Source organism: Periplaneta americana, chromosome 6 (genome assembly GCF_040183065.1).
Source record: "Periplaneta americana isolate PAMFEO1 chromosome 6, P.americana_PAMFEO1_priV1, whole genome shotgun sequence".
Classification (NCBI taxonomy): domain Eukaryota; kingdom Metazoa; phylum Arthropoda; class Insecta; order Blattodea; family Blattidae; genus Periplaneta; species Periplaneta americana.
The window spans coordinates 42,189,402-42,195,884 of NC_091122.1; the positions used below are offsets into that span (position 1 = coordinate 42,189,402).

General features: G+C 35.2%; 1 protein-coding gene across 2 annotated transcripts in view; it reads left to right on the forward strand.

Annotated features, from left to right (window-relative positions):
* The window catches only part of LOC138701288 (trichoplein keratin filament-binding protein-like), a 354,032-nt gene that overhangs the window by 131,156 nt on the left and 216,393 nt on the right, over positions 1–6,483 (forward strand). The window lies entirely within an intron of this gene.

The window sequence follows — 6,483 nt, forward strand, 5'->3', positions numbered from 1 at the left end:
CATTCTTTACTTAGCTTTCTCTTATTTAAAAATCTTCGTTTTCTTAGGTAGTGTTTAATTTTATCGTTAATTTGTGTCACACACAAATTTATAGTTAAAAAGTCCCGCACCACCTGAATAACTTTTGTGCGAGATCGTGCGTATTTGCTTGGTTTCCGCACAAAACCAATCCGCGGAAAGTCTAAAATTCCACTTTTAATATTCCCAACCTAACACACATAACAATTTCCCTCTTCTTACCTCTTAAGTGACATATTGATTTTACTGCTTTAGGCTTTTAACATATTATTTTTAGAGACGTTCAATATAGTAATAATTATAAATTGGAAACTCACCACTGCAATTTCACCTAAATTGCACTGTTAATTATTGTTTTTAAATATTTGCAAAAATTAAGTAAACTCTACAACTCCACTAAAGTTACTGCATTCGTGATGCAAGTAACATTAAGGAAGCCGTGAAAAATCAACAAGATTCCAGATTCATCATAGACTGGGGGGGAAAAAAAGACAGACGTATATCACGGCCTGCTGGAGTATAGTAAACACAGAAAAAATTTTAAAGCAACAATGTTGAAGATAGATATTTTTGTTTTGCAAATTTGCCGTCATTGAACAGAAACCAAGATGGAGATTTCATTGCAACTAATTAGAAATTCCTCTTTCAGGTATGTAATAAACGATCTTCGCACAAAAATATACGATACACGAGCGGTATGTTTTCTTTCAATTCTCGGAAATTAAAAAAGCTCAACTACGTTTCGCTTTTTCAAACTTTCCCTCGAACATGAAAACTTCAACATACCGCTTTTGTAACGCATATTACTATTGAAGCATGTGGTTCAGTGACATGGAACTTGGTTAATGGGGATAACCATATACTAAGAACTCAATAATGGTATTACCACAGTCTAGTATATACAGTCACGAAGCTCAATACGTAGGGAATATGCATCCATAGACAGTTGCTAACTACTAGGATCGCCTCATTACAGACAATGCGAAGTAGTACCGGCACAGTCTGTTGTTCCTAGTACCCTCAACAACTCAAGCTTCGTGATTGTATATACTAGACTGTGGTATTACCGAGTTTTTCTACTTCCGGCTTAACCGGAAGTAACTGCAACTCTCTTATTTTAAATGGAACACCCAATATATATTTTTTTATTTTTAAATGATGCTCATTAAGAGCTTTCTGTTCTCTCTTGAATGGTATACACCATTTTAAAATAATTTAATACACGAACACAATGTTCAATAGTATTTGTATCTTCAGCTCTGATCAACAGTAACAACAATCGAGGTTGCCAGGCAACGATATAAAACAAAAGATGTGAAATAAATGAATGAGGTGTATAAACAATTGGATGCTCTTTCATATTTAAGTATAAAAATATAGGGGTGTCATTTGAAATTTCAAAGTGGGGGTGGTTGGGGGTGAAATCTAAAATGCAATTAAGCCTGCCTTCAGACTTACCCCTTAATATCTAAATTGACGTGTTTTTTTTTTTTTGTTTAAATTCAATTCAGTTTAAATAGTTATTTAGACTGGGAAGTTTTGAAATGAAAGTCCTGTATGTAAATGCTCCCGAAAACTGTCAACATTTTAGCTGCAAGTTTTTTATGTTATGAAACTGTGTAACTGAGAGACGTTTGTAAAATTGTAGCCTGGTATTTGAATGGAATATTTCTTTCAGTTCGTCATTAGTTTGCATGTCATTGAGTTCAAGTTGGTACATTTCAGATAGTCTCTGTTTCAATGGCGAAAAGGTTCTGAAATAAGCGAATATCCTTGGAATATGTATCGGAATCCTGAAATCGTGCGTGAAATTTCTTCTGTAATAACTCTAACATTTCATAAAATCTTTTGCGCGGTACTGTAATAATGCCTTGCTTGGACGGGTGAGTTCATTACATAATGCAGGAAGGACATAGTGAAGGAGCTATTTGTTGAATTGATAGTAATCATCATCATCATCATCATCATCATCATCATCATCATCATCATCATCATCGACACTACAGCCCAATTTGAGCCTCGGCCTCCCTTAGAACTCTCTTCCATGCATCTCTGTCCCTGGCAACCAACCACCATCCTTTAATTCCCACTTTCTTTAGATCCTCTAACACTCCATCCATCCATCGCAGTCTTGGTCGTCCTACACTCCTTTTTTCTTCAAATTTATTCCCCATAACTTTCTTGGGTATATCATGATCTGCCATCCTTTGCACATGTCCTGCCCATCTTAATCTTGATATTTTAATGACTGTAACCACATCAGGGGACTTATATAGTTGGTAAAGTTCAAAGTTGTATCTTATTCGCCATTCTCCTTTATCACATATTGGGCCATATATCTTCCTTAGAATTTTGGTTTCAAAGGATCTCAATCTTGACATATGAGTCTTTGAGAGGGTCCACGTTTCACTGCCATATGTTAATACAGGTTTTACCAAAACATTATAAATATTGCATTTTGTTTCCCTTGTAAGAAGTCTTGACTTAAAGTGCCTCAATAATCCAAAATATGCTTTATTTGCATTTTGAATTCTTCTATCAATTTCTTCACTAATATCATTAGTGTCATTGATTAAGGAGCCCAGATATACAAAACTAGAGACCCTCTGAAATTTATATTGATTAATTTTTAAATGGGTTGTTGTTGTCAAGTCCCTTTTTTGTTTTTTACATCCAACAATCATGTACTTAGTCTTCTGTTCGTTAATTTTCAGCCCCATTTTTTGGGCTGCTGTTTCTAAAGCAGTAAATGTTCTCTTAACATTCTCCACAGATCGACCAATGATAGTAATACCACAGTCTACTATATACAGTCACGAAGCTTGAGTTTTGAGGGTTCTAGAAACAATAGACTGTGCCGGTACTATTTTGCATTGCCTGTAATGAGGCGATATTAGCGATCCTAGTGGTGAGCAACTACCTAGTGTTTGCATATTTACTACGTATTGAGCTTCGTGACTGTATATGCTAGACTGTGGTAATACAGTAGGCCTATATAAGAGAGAGGGAATGTGCCTCTCTTACTAATCAATCGTACTAGAAGCTGTTAAGTTTCCACAGTAATAATTTTTTATTTCCAGGTTGAAAGAAATTGTACTTATTTTTTTTTTAAATCTATTAATTGATTTATATACTTTTTGTCTTTCGCCAGTAGGCAGGATAGAAGTATATTGTGGGCCGTATGCGGGCCGCGGGCCGTAGCTTGCCGACCTCTGCACTACACCATAAATGTACAGGTTACCAATTATATCACTATTTACAAGTAACGTTACGTATTTGAGGTTACATATTTTAAAAAGAGCATGAAACATAGGGACTAGAGATGAACAAACTAACTGCTGCTCTTGCTCGCTGTGTTCATTGCATTTGTCTTTCGAGTCTCGTCTCGTCTCGTCTCGTCTCGTCTCGTCTCGTCTCGTCTCGTCTCGTCTCGTCTCGTCTCGTCTCGTCATTCTCGTTCGCTTCGAGTCTCGCTCATAATTCTCGAAATAGCATTTGGTCGGCGTGGAAAGATTTCGTAACTTTGAATAACATACATAATTGAAATGAATAACATTATAAATGTTTAAATGAGATAAAAAAGACAAAACAGAACAGTACCTTAGTTATCAAAATGTTCTTATTCTATTACGTGATATTACCTAGGTTACGTATATAATAGTACATTATGCAACGAGTCTATAGTGATAGTAATTAAGACGCAAGTATGGATATTTATGAAACGAGCGCAAGTGAGTTTCATAATATTCATACGAGCGTCTTAATTACTATTATAGGCAAGTTTCATATGACTTTTTATGCTCGACCATATTTCTAATTTGAAATCATTCAGATGTATACATTTTATTTGTATCTGACAAGATCGGAAGTGACCTTGTTCTAGGTCGTGAATTGTGAGATGTGCGCAGACGCGAAAGTATTGATTTTTTTGCGAGGAACAATAATGTCATTGACCTTGATGTAATCCCGTTAAACTTGATATAACCTTGATTATTGAATTCGACATTGAAAAACGAGATGACAAATTGAATTTATTTGAATATTATTTACAATTATCGCTAATTATTATAGTAACAGAACATAACCTTCTGCGACAGTATTGGATTTCCAGCCTCCGAGACTTTTCGCTAGTTGTCTTTCGATTGCATATCCGAGAATAATCGATACTTGCGGTTTTATAACGGTACAAAGCTGACTTGTCATTGGCTGAACACCTGTAAGCTGAGTTGTCATTAGCTGAACACCTGTACTTTAATGAGTAGATGTACTTTAATGACATGCATCAAAGGACTGCTACCAGGTGTATAATTACTACATTTCGGCATGGTTGAGCATAAATAAAAAAACAATTCTCAAATAAATTTGCATTTCCAAGAAACATAAAGCATAACATTAATATCATTTTACTTGAGATTGCACATTTGATCTTAAACATATGAAAATAGAATTCCTAGCCTTTTAATAAGGGCCTAGTAATTAAATAAAGACTGGGGAACGGATTATTATACACTGAAAGGTAGAGATGATGTTTCAAATAGGCTACTTCATTGTTTATACATATATAACAGTTGCCAAAGTAGATAAAAATTCAATCAGATATAAACAACTGTGGGGATTCAAGGCTGCATGACTTCGGGATTTCGGGAGTGATCAATCTCGAATCTCGGAACACTCACAACCAGTCTTTACGTCAACGACGCGACGTAATACAGCATTGTCGTGCGGGTTTTCGGCTTTGGGGGCACTGTTAGTCTCGCATTCTCGATCGTTGTTCATCTCTAAGAGGGACATATTTTAGTATTTACAAGAATTTGCTATTGTCTACATTGAAAGCATAGTCACTTTTACATTTCTTTAAGAATTTTTCGTAATATTGTAACTACTTTCTTCATTGAAAGCATAGTCTTAAATGACTGTTCAGAATTTGAATTATAGTTTTCTGGTTACTGTTATTTCCATTGTTCTAGGGATTGATCCTGGAATTTGTAGAATTTTTAGGCTTGAAACGTGTAACTGTTTTCTTTTTTTCGATTCTGTGTAAATTTTCAATATGCACACATTTAATAATCGGAAAATCTACATGCATTAAGGGCTACACAATTACATTCTGACAAAAAAAAAATTGAGTGTAGATTGCGATATCAAAATGGTTAATGATTTGATTTGGTTTTTAACACGTCTGTTGTTTCTGGAGTTTATTGCAGTGAGGTATCGTTTACTTTATTTGCCACTGAATGGTGTTGAAGTTTCAAATGCCTTCTTTCAAGAAGATATTGCTACAGCCCATAGGCTCTTCTAATCGTTCAATGTAATTATTGGAAGAAACGTTTGGTGTGGGAATAATTTCACAAAGTCTTTGACCTTCAATTTAATCAGAGTGTTTAAGGATAAGTTATGAACGAACTAATAGGTTTGGGATTTCATCATATTTTTATCTCATACATTGTAGCAAGCAGTGCTGCCACTCAACTCTCGTATTTAGCTGCTTCTCAGCTTGCTACCTACTGTGCAGAAACTTCTTAACGCTATGTGATTCGCAGTTTTTTTTTTAAACATACGTTAATTAAAGTTATGTACTTACATAAATTTCCATCGTGTTATGTGCCTTTGGTTTTCGTGTGGTACTGGAGCATTTATATGAATTAAACAATGATCTATTAGGCATAATATCCTGTGCTTACGAACATGTCTGTTAGTCGGAGATGCTGTCTTCAGTAACATCGCTGTTCCGGAGGAACAACGACGTAAGTGCAACATAAAATGTTTTTCACGAGAAGCGAAAAACAATCTTATATCTATATAAATACATGTATATATATGTGTATATATATATATATATATATATATATATTATGACCAGGCTTCGAGACTTTGGACCCGATACAATAACTTTACCGTGCATGCACTATAGGTTGTTGACTCGCTGCAGGTAGATAGAGATGTGTTGAGGTAACAACGTTGCTGTTTAGAGTAGAGTACAGTAGTATGGGGAAACACACATATGTACATTCTGAAAGTAAATATACATTACACAATGATAATGTCAAAAGAATGTGAAAAGCATATATTCTCTTGTCTTTTATAAGCATTTGTGTTTAATTATACACATTGTTAGGGGAGAGTCGGGTAGTATCGAACATCGGGTAGTATCGGACAGTGCGTTTCTTTCATGTACCACCATATGGTAGTACCTGAATGACATGGTTACGTTTTTCTATGCGACATCACAGAAACGTAACCATGTCAATCAGGTACTATCATCGTGTGGTAGATGAAAGAAACTCACTGTCCGATATTACCTGCTGTCCGATACTACCCGACTCTCCCCTAATGGTGGAAATAAGCATGGAGCAATTTAAATTTTTTCATTTATCCTATTGGTCGTCTTTAGGAAGTGCAGTTACAGTACCGAATTGCAATGTACCTACTACAAGATACATTCTCAGTGTCTCAAACGTAAATCTT